Source organism: Sarcophilus harrisii, chromosome 4 (genome assembly GCF_902635505.1).
Source record: "Sarcophilus harrisii chromosome 4, mSarHar1.11, whole genome shotgun sequence".
NCBI classification, from domain to species: Eukaryota; Metazoa; Chordata; class Mammalia; order Dasyuromorphia; family Dasyuridae; genus Sarcophilus; species Sarcophilus harrisii.
Window position 1 is genome coordinate 104,367,193 of NC_045429.1, and position 16,153 is coordinate 104,383,345.

Here is a 16,153-nt window from a genome sequence, read left to right on the forward strand (position 1 = left end):
TTAGGAAAGCTACATTTAATTTACAGAAGACAAACTGCAGGTTAGAAGGAGCTGGCCACATTTCATATGACAGAAGACTCTAAATTTGCTGTGCCTTTTTAGATTTCTATACATATGTGAAGTCTGAACATTTGGTTTTAAAAATAAATATATGAGCTGTTAGCTTTCTCTCCTTCTTTAGGCTCCAATAATGATTTTAAATGTCTTAAGTAGCACTGGAAATGTGACTCATTTGTCTTTGTGTTTCTTTCTCTTTCTCTTTTTTCAGTCATATTCTATAGAGTTTGAGCTTTTTCCAAAAAAAAAACAATGGATAATCTGTAATGTAAAATGACAGCCTCAGAAGGCATAGGATTTTATTTTAGACTTCTCATCGAAGTTCCAGAACTCTATATCAAGCTGTCTAAAGGCCATCTCCATTTGATAATCTCATTGTCACTATAAATACATGAAGCAGTGGGGGTACCCCCACTCACAAATGGACTTCTTCAGAAAATCTATGCTAGGCTCAAAGCACTCTTTATAAGTGAATGAATAGGTTAAAGATATTAAATATCTTTTTGTGCCTAGCACTATGGTAAGCTCTAAAGAATCAAAAAATGACATAACCCCTCCCCTCAAGGAGTTTACATCTTAATGGGGAAGTTGTGATAGTTTTAATCTGGGAAATCATAGAAATGAAGAATGAACCCACAGAACATTCATCTGTGCTATTCAACAATGCTTTTTCCAGCACTAATTTAATTACTATTTCCAGGGTTTAAAATAGGAATAGGGTGAAAGGATATGTATGCATATGTAGATAATAAACATGGTTTGGGCCGATGTGTTATTTTGAGTCTATATTCACCAACTCACCAATCAAAACTATTCAGTTCTAGACAGGAGTTCCAAATTTAAATGGATTAATTTCCCCAGGAAGAAGAAGCACAATCTCTATAGGTCTTGTCCAAAATGTTTAATTTTCAAGTGAGAAGAGGACAGCAACATGACATCTGTCAGGATATCTAGGGTAGGAGATACGAAACACTTAACTTGTCTTTGAATTTACCTCCTCCTGCCCACCAGAAGCAATTCATAAAATTACCTCTTGATTTCCACCAGCTTCTGATTGCCAAATTATATCTCATCATGATCAATTTAGGGACTACCTTTCATTAAAACACCAAAAACTGTCTGGGACTAAGTCTAAGAATCCCACAAACCTTTGATCTCACTTGAAAATGAAAGGAAAAGGAGAAAATATGAACAACAACAAAAACTTCAGATGGAGGTACAGAGAAGAATCATTAACAATCTTAATCCTTTCTTTCAAGTTGCTGATTTTATTATATACATTTGACCAGCATCATTCCTCCCAGTCTCTTGAATTGCTTTAGATACAACTTGCTTAAAAATAAACTCATCTTACCCCTCAAATTGAACCCCCACACACTTAATCTCCCTATTTTTAGGGCCATTATCCTAGTCCCCAATTTCCCTATTAAAATCTCGATCATCTTTGATTGTTTCTCTACCAACTAAATCTATGAGAATCATCAGTACGCTGGTATTTAAAGCTTTCCTCAATCTAATCTACCTACCAGTCTCTAACAAGTCTCCTACTGCAACCAAACTGATATCCTTACTGTCTCTAAATACACCGATCTCTTCACTGTCTCTAAATACTCATTGATAATACCCAAACTTTTGTCCACACTATCCCCTGCCCACCCTCTACTTCCATACCTATTATACTTTTGGGAAGGGTCAATTGTGCTTGAAGGCAGAGAGAGCTCAATAATTCATTGACGTGAATATTTCCATAGTTATGAAAATGTGTCAGGACATTTTTCTGGTATTGAAAGTTATTGAAACCAAACTCTAGGTATTTGGAATGAAATATAGATTGGAGTTTGTGTGGAAGATAGGCTTTTTGTGAGGTTTAAGTGCCCATGAGGAATCAAAGAAAGAGCAGTGGTTTATAACAATGAGAGATTGGGTGAGAGATCTGAACTGAAATTTGGAAGGTAGAGCCATGAACTCTAAAACCCCCTTTTAAGAAGAGAGAGCCAGACAACCATCTCTTCATTTCCTACCTGTCTCTGCACCCTTTTGTACTTTTTTGGATTGTTTTAGATTTAATCATCTCTAGGAGTAAGATACTTTTTTCTTTCTATTTTTTTCAACTTTCTTTTGGGCTATCTTCCCCTATTAGATGACAGGTTCCTTAAGAGCAGGGGTTTTAGTATTTGTGTTAACTCTAAGCACAGTTCCTGAAACATAATTGGTATTTGCAATAATTCTAAATTTTATATTGTCAAGTGTTATCCTGATATTATAGTTTGATGTCATTTATAATGATAAGATTCTAATATGGAGTCACTTAAGCTAAATGGTCCATTGCCCACAGAAACATATAAGAAAAAAGACAACTGTTTGTTATGGTTTTTTTTTCCGGTTTTAACTCTGTTTTACATGGATAAGGTTTGCAGTTTGTGATGGGATGAATTCTTATCCTATGGCATGGGCTTTGGGTCATCCTCCTGTTTCTTTGGATAATATTACCTGTTTCCACCAGTTTGTAGTCTTAATAAGGAAATCTCCCCTAACTGAGCTTCACACAAGCATGGTATCAATAAGGGAGCTCAAGAGCTTTTCCATCCTATCTGGGTCTCATTAGGAGTGTCCTCTATTACATCTAACAACTATTACTTGTTCTTAACCAAGTCCATTTTAGGACATATAATTTTGCCTAAATCCCAATTTTGAAAACGTTCCCTTGCCAACATGTCTCTACCATCTTATGGCTTTGCATTTATTTTGGAGAAACACTTTGGCCTGTTTATATTGCCATACAGTGTGTATACATATTATGAGTATATGTCTTGTTTGACTGCTTGCTGTATCACATAACAATAAAGCTTGTGATTGTACCACTTTCCTGAGTGCCAATTTTCTAGAAATATTGAAACAGGTATTTGTTTTAACCTGAACCCCTTTTAAGTGATAAATAAACCAGTGCTTAATAACTTAATAACTTAATAACTAACTGACTAAATTTAAAATATCCCTGTGCCATATGGTTAGTTAATGTGAATGAGGAGAGGGTGAGGAAAAAAAGGTTTGTTTAGGGGCATATTTCTGGGCAATTTTAAGATAAATTAATCCTCTGCTGGAGGATTCCTGGATCCTATTCTTTGTTTGTTGTAAAGGAAACAGAACACATTGTAATGAGAGAGCATGGGTTCCAAATCAAGGCAAGTATCATTTGTCTCTGTTGTTGGATGGAGAAGCTGTGATCTCATATCCTCAAGAAAATTTTCACAGAACATTATTTTGTGATCTATGTTCACAATACTGGAAGATAAGAATTTGGCCCTAATTGACCTCTAGTTCTGAACCTTCAGTGGTCTCTGGGAAGAGAAAGCACTCGAGGAGCAGGAACCCATGAAGGAAGATACCAAGAACCAGAGTGTTTGTGTGTGTGTGTGTGTGTGTGTGTGTGTCTGTGTGTACCTCAATCTTATTTCTTCCTTCCACATATTCAAGTTCTAATTGTCCTTTAAATTCTAGCATGTCTCCCTCTTCCACAAGGTCTTTCTGATCACTGTATCTCACACTGATCTTTTGTTTCAGAATTCTTATAGCAATCTCCTTAACCATTTGTTTGACTCATGAATAGAGTGAAAAAGCCTGGTTCTGTATTTTATTAACTATGTGATTTCGGACATGTTTCTTATCCTTGCTGAGTTTTTATCTGCTAAAACTGGAATAGTTAGAATTATAGATTTCAAAATTTGTATAAGTCCAACCAATATCTGAATGGGATTTCTCTCTGAGATAATCCTAATAAGTATTTGATCAGTTTCTACCTGAAGATCTCCAGTACTGCAGAATTCATTGAGTCTCAAACAGGCCATTCTTCCTTTGGATAATATTAATTCACAAGAATTATAAGATTGTAGATTGGGATGAAAAGAATCCTCCAAGGCCAAATCTCCATATAAAACCTCTGCCACCTAAGGATAAGCAAAACCAGTCAGATCCCTCTTCCACATGAAAGCTTTTGATGCAATTGAGGACAGTTATCATCCCCATCTCTCCCAAATCTTCTTTTGGCCAGGATAAAAGAATCTAATTTCAATCAATCCTCATATGACATAAGTTTGAGCCCTTTTACCACACACATTCTTTTTCTTTCTATGGGCAATGAGAAATGAAAAAGGAGGAAAACTGTGATCACCTCTATAAATTCAGCAATGTATATGTTCAATTTTATTTAATAATAATTTAACTGCCCATTATATGCAAAGCACCATGCAAAGTAATGGGCATATAAAAACACAAACAATATAGTCCCTTCCCCCAGGAGCATTTCTGCCTATTTTGTAGGTATAGTTGTGTGTACATATATATACATATATAGACATATATCCATTATATGTGTGTAATGCATATGTGTGCATATATGTACATATGTTTACATATGTTTGTAAACTGCCAATCTTCATGCTATTAAAAGACAATATATTATAATAGCTAAAGTAGCAAACTTGGGGTCTAGAAGAGCTGGGTTTACATACCACCCCAGACACTAGCTGTTTGACTCTGGGCAAGTATTTAATGTCTTTGGACCTCAATTTGATCATCTGTAAAATGGAATAAATAATAGTGCAAACCACAAAAAATTGTTATGAAGATGAAGATAAAATGAGATAATGGAGGGTTTAAAGTACTTTAAAAGCCTACATTGTTGCTTAGTATTTAATGAAAAGAAATCATGTGATTGAAAGAACATTGACTCTGGAATTATAGCACCTTAACTCAAATTCCACCTTCAACTTTTATTTATTGCATAATCTGGGGCAAATCATTGAATTTACCTGAGCTTCATGTTTGCTTATTTGTAAAATTAGGGTACTTTAGATGATTTTTACAACCAGCTCCAGGTCTCACTCTATCATAGTATATGATCAGTCCTATTTCCCACAACTAAGTTTACAAGTAAATTTCTGGAAGATAAAGCCAATGTGTTACTTTTATGGTACCTGTAGTACTTAGGAGTTTCTCTTCCTCCTCCTCCTCTTCTTTTTTCTCCTTCTCTATGTGGGGAGTCATACCTTACAGATGAATGCTGTATCTAAAGGAATATGAATTTAATCACACACTTTGCAAGGTATCTTGGGATTGGGGAGTGTAGACTTTTCTCCCTATTTATTTATTCTATCCTTTCCACGCCCCCCCCCCCCAAAAAAAAAACTGGGGCAATTAACTTTTCCGTCTAACATAGTTTTCATTTATGATGTTTTGAAATATGGCTCTAGTAAACTAGGCTTTGATAAAGCCCATTGAGATTCAAATAGAGCTATATGACTATGCCTTTAAAACCAAATCACACTAAGCTCTCACTTATTGGTCACTAATAGGTCCCAGTTCAAGCCTTACATTTTCATTGATGGCTCAGTAAATGTAAATAGCAATTGTTTCTGTTCTGGCCAGAAACTCTGAGGATCTTCCCCATCTAAACTAATTCTTTTGTGAAGTAAAACTAGATAGTCTTTTGTCTCCATTTTTGCCTGACCTTTTATGGGTGTTGCCTCAGAAAAGCTGAGACCTGGGAAAAGACCTTAGTTTAAAAAGGCTAGGGTCTCTCACAGCATCAGGGACTATCTTGACCTGTCTAATCACTGTACTCCAATGATCCTGGAAGAGAGAGTGAGACTAATGACTTTGTACAATCCCACCTCATTTGAATCCAATTCTCTTGCAAGTACCTATCACCATGCTTGCACACAATGGACACTGAATGAACAAACAAAGGAATGAATGTGGTAAACATTCTGGGTAATGTTCCTAAGAACCTTAGACTGAGTTTTACATGTTCTTCCCACTTAAATTCTTCAATTGCTGGCTTCTTTCCCCACACCCCCTCTGGTAATGAAGCAATACCGAGGGGGTTAATTAATCCTACTTTGTACTGGGCAGCAGTAATAGGATCAAGAAGAAAGTCTTTCTCATTTTTGAGCTCCTGAGGGTGCCTCGCAGGAGCCTGTGTGGATATGGTGCATTGCCTACTGTCTGTTAATTGTCCAGGAGCAAATCATCTGTCATCAGGAAAAGGGGGAAATAGACACCACCAAATGCCAAATTAAGACAATAAATAATATTCAGTCTTTTTTACTCCTTAGAGAATAAAGTTTACAGACATGCTGCCTCAAAGGGACAGTAATTCTACCACAATCTAGATCAGATTCTCAGCCTTCATGCTTGATATCATATGGTTGTAAGATATTCCAACTTGTGTATGTGATCTGAAAGCCTTTGCCTCTACCATTTTTATTTGGCTGTTTAGTTAGTCAAAAAACATTAAGTATTTCCAATGGGTCAGGAAGTGTGTTGATAATTGTACTGGGGATACAAAGAAAGGGGTGGGGGAAGAATCTTACAGTATATTGGGATATTTTTTTCCTGTAAATACAATGGACAATATGGAGGAAAGTGACAAACTATACCTTCTAGGCATTATTGCTTAGAAATGAGAAGCTGGGGGAAAAAAGATGGGAAGAGAATACCCCAAAAATTTTAATGACACTTTTACACTTCAAAGAATCCAGTCTAGAGTTCATATCTTAGAAATTGATTGGATATTTTTGTTATTGTTCTCTCATTTCAGTTATGTCCAACTCTTTGTGTGATTAGACATACAAAGCACCAAGCCAATAAATTCATTAAATTATTTTTCTTTTAAATAAGTGAAGTTACACAAGACTATCTGAAAATATTGAAAAAGAAGAAAAAGGTTAACAAAATGCTTGATGATTCTGAAATCATCCATATCCCCAACTTCAACTTTCAAGTTCATCCTTTGCTGAACTCAGTGACACCCTTGTTTTCCAACTGTGATAAGAAAACCAATTTAATTTAATTGGTGTGAGCATTTACAAATGTTTGTTTTTACCTTGGCCTAAATGTTGTAGGACTTATTACTTGGTTGGCTAATAACTAGAATCAGTTGGTAGATATTTCAGTATTATTTGTTGACAAAGAATAGTCAACTATATAAAAGTCATTTTGTACTGAATACTTCAACATTCAGGAAAGAAGCATTGTAAACATGAGATGTAGAATCAGGAAATCTGGAGCCAAACTTTGACTTTGTAAGATGTCACTTACACAGCTCTCTATACCTTGTTGTTAATCAATAATGTACTCAATTTATTTTTATTTATTCAATTTATTTATTATTTATTCAAGATTAAGTGCCTAGTATGCTAAACATTGAGGATACAAAAAAGAGACAAAAGCTCCTCTTTGACCTCAAAGAGCTTACAATCTAGTGGGAGAGAAAGCATACAACAAGAAGACCAGGGAAATTTATTTCTGAGTTCCTTATGAGGTACATTTCCTAGGTAATATCACCTATCATTTTTCAAATTATGTACCTGAAGCTCAGATGACTTACCTAAGATCTAAGTATCAGAGGCAGGATTTATACCCAAGTCAGCCTGACTTCATGAAGAGGGATAATTACTCCGGCATGCTATATTTCTGAATTAGCCAATATTTAAGTATTATTAAACTTAGAGGAAGTATAAAGATGAAGACCTCATCCAAACACAGAATTTAATATAATATAGGATACGTTGAATATAGTAACAAATATAATATAAAATAATACATTATAAATACATGAGAAAGGAACAAAAAATGTGCTATGTGGGAATGAGGGAGAGAAAATTTATAAGTGAATAGAAGAATCAAGAAAGATTTTCTGGAGGAGAGGGCATCTGAACTGGCTTTAAAAGAGGGGAATTCAAGACAGACATTGATAAATCATTCTGGGTGCCACCTGAGGATCTTTTTTTTTTTTTTTTGGGTTTTTTTTTGTTGTTGTTGAGGAAAGCGGGGTTAAGTGATTTACTTGTCCAATGTCACATCGCTAGATCTGGGGATCTTTTAAATCAGCCAAGTTAGGTAAGTGCCTACTTCATATGGTTGTAAGGTAGCCCTTATAGAGAAAATACAATGTGTCAATAGCACATCAAAACACTTACATGAAGAGTAAAAAATTCAGTCCACTTATTGGTTCATTTTGCCTCCTTCATATCAAAGAAGGGCTTTCATTTATTTGTGTCACTATGTCAATTGAATTAACCTGATATTTCTGTTTAATGGAGACAAATCTCTGCACCTTCTTCTAGAAAGTAAATCCATTGAAAAAGAATTGAGCTTCTATTCTATCCACTTGTATGGTTTATTTTGGCTGTCATGCCAAATAGCTGGTTTGTCTAGTTTTATTTCCCTTAGGCTATGTATATATGTATCTGTTGATTCAAATATTTTGGGCCAGATTTTTTTGTTCACAGAGGCAAGAAAAATCATTTCATGAGCACATGGAACTTTTGTGAACAGGTTCTTCTATATTCTGAAAATTTGTAAGTCAGGGATCATGCCAGATTATGCTCCTAATCCTCTAGCTAACTAGTAAGCTTCCTCTTTCCTTTTTCCACAATCAAACTTCTTTTTTTTAAACATTTCCAGCTTGGGGGCAGCTAGATAGTGCAGTGAATAGAGAACCAGTTCTGAGGCCAGAAGGACCAGAATTCAAGTTTGACCTCAGAAACTTAACACATACCAGCTGTATGACACTGGGCAAGTCACATAAGTCCAATTGCTTCATCAAAAAAAAATTTCCACTTTTTCATCAGACCCTCACATTTCAGTTTCTTGCAATATGACTTCCATCCTCACATCACTATCAAAACTGTTATCTCAAAACCTGTCACCAAATCCCACCTATGCCACTTATTAATGTATGATCTTGGGCAAGGAACTTAATCCCTTCTGTAAGATGATGGTGTCAGACTGGATGATTGCTAAGTTCCCTCCAAATGTGAAATTCAATAGCTCTTTTCCCCAATCATCTTCCTCCTTAATATTTCTACAGATTTTGTCATTGCTGATTAACTGCTCATTCTACATGTTCTTTCTTATCCTGACCTCAGTGGATACTTCCAACCTCTCCTTCTCTGTCTCCATCGTTAGTTTCCCATCTTTTTCCACACCTTGATAATCTTGGTGTTCTTTAAGGTACTGTCCCTGACCTTCTTCTCTTCTCTCATTTTGTGCGCTACTTAATAAGCTCATTCATTCCTCTGGCTTCCATTATTCCCTCTTTGTAAATATTGTACTTCAGCTCAGAACTTCTGAACTCAAGCAATCCATCATCCTCATTCTCTAATAGAAGGAATTACAGGCATGTTAACACAACTAGCTTTACATTTATTTTCGAATGCAAATATTCCTAAAATGGTAAGGAGAAAATAACTGTCATTTACCCCCTTGATGTGAATTTGTTTAATAAAACCATTTTTCTAATAGCTAAAATTTGCCAGACAGTTAAAAAATGAGAGTCTTAATGGAAAAGGGAGAGGTTGGATATGGGAAAGATAAGAGAAAGGGAGAGGGATAATTAAGAAGGGCAAAATTAAGTGGAATACAATAGAGCTGAGAACTTTGAGGTTGGGGAGAGATAGTCCCAAGAGGGGGAGGCAATAGAAATTAACTTCTAGTTTTGCTAGGGATAACCCTATAGCCTCTCATCTTAATAAAATAAGTTACTCTGATCTGTCTACTGCAAGCCTCCTGTAAGAGCCATAGAGTAAAAGTAAACTCTGGTAAGAAAGGGCCACTTGTTCTGGAATAAACTTCATTACTCTGCTAAATATCTTTACTGGATTTCATTTGATCCCAGCCATTCTCAATTCAATATAGCACTTGGCCAGCTTAACCTTTTAAAAGGAATTTTATTGATGGTGTGTTATACAGACATTAACATTTCTCCAAAAAAAAAGAATTAAATTGCTTTGCTTAGCATCTTAATTATCTGGAATAATTAGCTCCAGTCAATTCTCCAGCAAGAGCTCTCCGGAGAAATCAGCGTTTGGGGTGAGGGAAAGGGAAGGGAGAGCTCAGGCCTGGACAAAAGCAAGTTATTTAGAAATATCTAATTAACCCCCAGAGTGAAACTGGCAATCAAAGATAGGTCCTTAGTGTTTAATTATTAAAGGCAAATAAAGAAAGCAAATATTTGAGAAGTGGGTCTATTGGGTTATAGGAAGCTAGAAGTCCTTCTGCGGCATCACTTATGAAAAAACTTAAGTCAAAGTAAGGGCCATGCTACATAGTGTGATTTTGGAGGTCTGCATGGCCAAAAAAGGATAGTTTTTAGACTATTCACAAATATTAAATGTCAGTATCCTAATGGCCAATGAGTTGACACACTGCTGGCAGAAGTAAACCACATCCATTTACAAAATATTAAAAGAGCCAGAGAAAGATTTCCAGTATATTGGTTAGCTCATTTATAGAAGATTTATGGAACTATATTGGCAAAAAAAAAATGCATAGAGAAGGAACAGATAGATTGTAATGTGAACAAATGGAGGGAGACCCACATACAATAATAATTATAAGATAATATAGGACTAGAATAGGATCTGTGATTTCATTAATAAAGATCAGTACCTCTACCAATATGGAGCAGTTTCTTTTCTGAAATCTACAGTGATAGAGATTTTCCTAGACTCGAGCACTATGAGATGAAATGACTTGCCCAATGTTACTCAGCCAGTATCTGTTTAAGGTTTTTAAATTAATCTTTTCTGGGCTACCAAATTGTATATACCTTTTGATCCAGCAATGTCTCTGATGGCTCTGTATCCCAAAAAGATCATAAAATAGGGAAAAAGGAATCATACATGCAAAAATGTTTGTAGCAGCCCTCTTTATACGTCAAGGAACTGGAAACTGAATGGATGTTTATTATTTGGGGAAGTACTGAATAAATTGTGGCATATGAAAGTAAGGGAATATTATTGTTTCACAAGAAACAATCAGTAGAATTATTTCTGAAAGGTCTGGGGATACTTATATGAACTGATGCTAAGTGAAGTGAGTAGAACCAAGAGAATATTATCCACAGCAATAACAAGATTCTGGCATTATCAACTATGATCAATTTGGTTCTTTTCAACAATGAAGTGATTCAAGGCAATTCCAAAAGACTCGTGATGGAGGGAGCCATCTGCATCCAGAGAGAGGATTATGAGGACTGAAAGTGGATCACAACATAATATTTTTACCTTTGTTGTTGTTTGCTTGCTTGTTTTTTTCTTCTTTCCTTTTTGATCTCATTTTTCTTGTGCAGTATGATAAATATGGAAATATGTTTAGAAGAATTGCACGTGTTTAACCCATATAGGATTATCTGCTGTCTAGGGGAGGAGGAAGGTGGGAAGGGATGGAGAACAACTTGGAACACAAGGTTTTACAAAAATAAATGTTTGCTTGTATTCTGAAAAATAAAAAATAACCCTTTGTTTATTGTTCAATGCTGCCATTTTGTATCATATAACATAATATAATATATCATCTAATATTGGATATTGGATATAATATAATATCTAACTGTCACACTTATTAGCCATATGACTTTGAGTAAATCATTTAACTTTTCTAACCTTCAGAGTACACTTTAAGATAATGAGATAAAGTTGAGTTTTAATTGATCCCAGGATGAAATTCCTTAGACTAAAGAAAACATAAAAGAATACTATGCAAGAGAGAGCATGGATCAGATCAGCTACAGGTACCACAAATACTCAAAACTGTGGTTCTTCAAATAAGAAGTATTTTCCCAGGGTTTCAGGAATAGAAATGATGTCTTATAAATCAGCTTCTAAAAGGCAAATTAATCCTATAAAATGCTTTAGTGTCACTCCATGGAGTAATGGCAGGGGGCTCTTTATTATAAGAAGAGGGGCCTAGATCCTATTCTTACCTCAGCCACTAACTCTATGTGACCTTAAGTGAATAGTAATATCCTAAACATAGATAGGAAAGTTGAAAAGAAGAATGGGTCATTGAGGATGGAAAGTCAGTGACTTGATGAATTTTGTTTTGCATTTGGTGAATTGGAGATTCCAATAAAATGTCCAGATTGAGATTTCCTGTTGGTCTTTGAAAATGCTAGTCTGAAGAAGGAAAATATGGTGGAATTAACCCTAGTCTTAAAGACAAAAGTCCTAAATTTGAATCCTTCCTCTGCCATAAAATAACTGCTTAAACCTAGACAGTCTATGACTTCCAGGTCTTAATTTCCCTAACTGTAAAATGAGGATAATGATCAGTCACCTCCTCTTAGAATTATTGTAAGCAAGTGCTTTGTAGTCATTTAAGTGGTATATATATATATATATATATATATATATATATATATATATATATATATATATATGAATGATTCTCATCAGTCATGTAGATTCTACTTCTGGAAGGGCTTTCACATCTTGCCCCTTTATTCACAGAGACACCACTCTAATACAGTTCCTTATCACTTGGATTATGGTAGTCTTTTATGTGGTCTTCCTGCTTCCAGCATCTCTACTCTTTAATCTACCCTCTAATCAGCTACAAAAACATAATTTTCCTAAGACATAAGTTTGACTGTGTCTATTCTTTCCAAGCTTCTTATTGTTCTTCAGGCACAGTGCTCCATATCCCCTCTATCTATCTTTGCACTGTCCATTTAACCATTTCTGAAATATACTCTCCCTTTACTTTCACATTGGTATCCCTAATCTTCTTCAAGATTCAGATCAAGCATATTTTCTACTTGAAACTTTATTATTTTCTCTCATTCATTTAGTTATCAGCATTTCCCTGCTCTATCACCCCCTCTAAATCACCTTATACCTATTGTAGATCTATTTTCTATCTGCATAAATATGTACATGTTGTTTCTTCAGAAAGAATGCAAGTCCCTTGAGAGCAGGGACTCTCTCACTTTTGTCTGAGTAAGCCCATTGCTGGCCACAGTTCCTGGAAAATATCAGGAACTTAATAAAGATTTTATTGATTGATTGAAATAAACTGTGTTACATTAATGTAATGAAATACTATAATGCAATTTAGAATTAGAATGGATAAGTATGAGAAATGCAAAAAAATCTGAAAAGACTTATGAAATAATGTTAATGGGGAAAAAGCAGTCAGAAGAATGGTAAGCACACTAATTATAACTATTTAAAATAAAAAGTGAATGGAGAATGACTAGACAAAGAAATTTGATGGAAACTCAGAAAGTGAATTTTTAAGTAGTGATATTTTATTAATTGAAATTAATTAATTTAATGTAAATAGTTAATAAGAAAGTTGGTTATTTGATGTTAAATGTTATGTTTTCAATAAAATATTTAATTAAAAAAACAAATGGAAAATTTTGTTGAGTTTCATTCAAGATATTTAAGGTCATGTCCCAATACTGTAACATACTAGCATTGTGATTCACTCCTCTGAGCTTGTTTCATCCTCTGAAAATTTGAGTACAGTGAGAATAGCTATTGGAATCAGGACATCATGAAGAAGATGCTAAATGTATCGAACAAAGGCAGGATATTGACTGTACATTGGAAGCTAAAGGCAAAAAAATATGAGTATGTCTGTTATAAACAAAAGTCAACTGCCTGCTGGAACCACTAATCTCCAGAATGTCAGGTTGCCATATTATCACCTCTAGTCACTCCAAGGAAAATTAGGGGTGGGAATGTTAGATCTCTCTTCAACCATAGAATATTGAAGTTGTGCCACCAATCCAACTCTATGATTTTACAGATAACAAAATCAAGGCTTTGGAGGGGAATGTAACTTTGGAGGGATACTCAGCAAACCAGTAATAGAGTTGGAATTCTAACACAATCTCTTGACTCCCAATCCAGGATCTCTCTACACAATGGGCACCACAAATGGTCCTAGAAATGCATGTTTAGTCTTTATAGAAATAAAAATTCCCTATTAATTACAACTGTCCAAAAGTGAATAGGCTGACCTCATAAATAAGTTCCTCCCATGAGAGCTATTTGAGCAAAGAATAGATAATATCTGTCCTGAAGGCTGTGAGATTTCATGCTTCAGGTGACCTCTGAGGTCCCTTCCAGGTGAGGTACAATGATGCTATGATTGCAATACATTTTGTTTTGTTTATTTTTTTCAAACTACTTATATTTCACAATAGTAAATCTTATATGTTAGAAATGTGTTCCTTATGGGATTCTGAAAAAATGATTATTTTTATTGCAAGCTTGACAAAAGGATATTTGAAGTGCTGCATTAAAAAAGACAGCAGCTATATTTCAGGGAGGCAAGGAAAGAAATCTCTCACCTGCATCCTCTCCACTGGCAATCCTTAAACAGAGGAAGAAAGAAATCCAGCCTCTTTGAACCCAAACTAGCTGCTCACACCATCAAATATCTCCAACCTTAGACTGGAACATTTTTTTTTGGAAGAAGGGGGAAAGATTTGGAGATTTTGGTTTTGGTTTTTTTTTAAATAAAAATTCTCCTTTGTGGATAGGGAGAAGATAATAAACATCTACTAGAAGTCTTTATATAGTTGGAATCAATAATGCAAGTATGAGAAAGCATACTTATTCTGAACTATCCATTTCAACACCCATACCTTTGGCTTGTCCTTGAGTAGATATCTTAAATACCATCTAGTCCAATTACAATTCCCACCCATCTTCCACATTTCCCTTTTTGTGTTATCTGTATCACTATTCTTCCAGTCACCCCAGTTTATAATTTTTGAGTTCTACTAAAATATTTTCTCCCTCTCTGCCCCAGCTTCAAAAGATTGCTACGTTATTGTTTTTACCTTCCAAGTATATCCCTTTCTCTTCATTTATATGGATCTTCCCCTTGTTTAGGCCCTCATCCTCTCTTGCCTAAAGTACTGCAATGATCTACTCATGGATCTTCCTGTCTCAAAATATTCCCCTCTCCAACATATCCTCTACATAGCTGCTGAGTATTCTTTATAAAGGCCAAGACTAACCATCTCTCTCCCCTACAAAATAAACTTCACTGGTCCTTTAGAAACAAATACAAGCTCTTCTTTTTGAAAAAAAAAAATGTCCTTCCCAAAAGTTGTCCTTCTCAATTTCTACATAATACAAAATACATAAAAATGTATTTTGTATTGTTACTTCTCAAACACAGCATCTTATCTCCCAACAATATGACTTTTTATTGGCTGTTCCCCATCCTAAAATGGATGGCCTTCCAACCTATACATCTTAGAATCAAATTCCTTTTTAAAGCCCAGGGAAAGTCCTTTCCTGATCCCTCTAGCTTCTGGAGCCTTTCCCATGAAATTTGTCTTGTGTTGGTTTTGCCTAGAGTTCACATATAAATAGACACATAGTTTGGTTGTTGTTCTTCATTTTTGAAGAACACCAAAATGATATCACTATGTTGATAGAAAATTGTAACTATACAAAGAAATAATCAAGTCCCTCAGATTTTTAAAAAAGACACAAAAGTCTGATAAATTGCAATTATATCATTGTGATCATTAATATGATCTGTGATTGTTTCTATAATTTGTTCTTTAACTCAGATATGGTTAGAGAAGCAATTTTATAATCTTCATATGGTCCGGTATGTTTTGATTGTACTTTTATGTTGATGATTATTTTTATTGCATTATGACCCATAAATACAATGTTTTAGTCTTTTTAAACACCAGTGCAGGAAAAGAAAGCAATGACAGGAAACAATGAATAGAAAACAGTGGCTAGAAATAATAATGCCTAGAAGGGAAAATTCAGAATGAGCAAACCTTGCAATGAATTCTATTTGAGGTCCTAGCTCCTACAACTAAGATCCTTTATGATTCCAATAATTATCATTTTAGAGCTAGAAGAGACTTTAAAGGTGCATTAGTTCCCTTTCTTCACCTTTCCATTGGACAAAACTAAAGACAGGGAGAGTTTTGTTTGTTTGTTTAAGACTGGGTATCCCTGTCTGTCCTATCTTGTCTGCCAGAATTTCAGTGCAACTCAGGGACTTAATCCCACTCTGAACAGCTCAATTTATACCTGCTCCATTTTCAATTTGGGCTAATTTGCCCACTCCTTAGTAAACCTTAGGCAATGCCCAACTCTTTCCAGGAGGTTTACCATATTAATGCCTAATTTAATGAAGATACCTGATAATCTTAGCCCATTGTAGCTCAGAATTCTTGAGTTCAAAAGATCCTCTAGCTTCAGTCTCACTGGTAGCAGGGATTACAGATCACTTCTATTACACTTAGTTCAAAGATGTTAAG

At 35.0% G+C, this 16,153-nt stretch overlaps 1 long non-coding RNA gene across 1 annotated transcript; it reads right to left on the bottom strand.

Moving 5' to 3' along the window:
* Window positions 1-903: 903 nt before the first annotated feature.
* On the bottom strand, window positions 904-5,712 carry LOC116423550. Its single transcript, XR_004234162.1, has 4 exons — window positions 5,564-5,712; window positions 5,031-5,122; window positions 3,855-4,001; window positions 904-1,007 (listed from the first exon to the last, which is right to left on the bottom strand). It is a non-coding gene; the product is annotated as an uncharacterized LOC116423550 (long non-coding RNA).
* Between the last annotated feature and the right edge of the window lie 10,441 nt (window positions 5,713-16,153).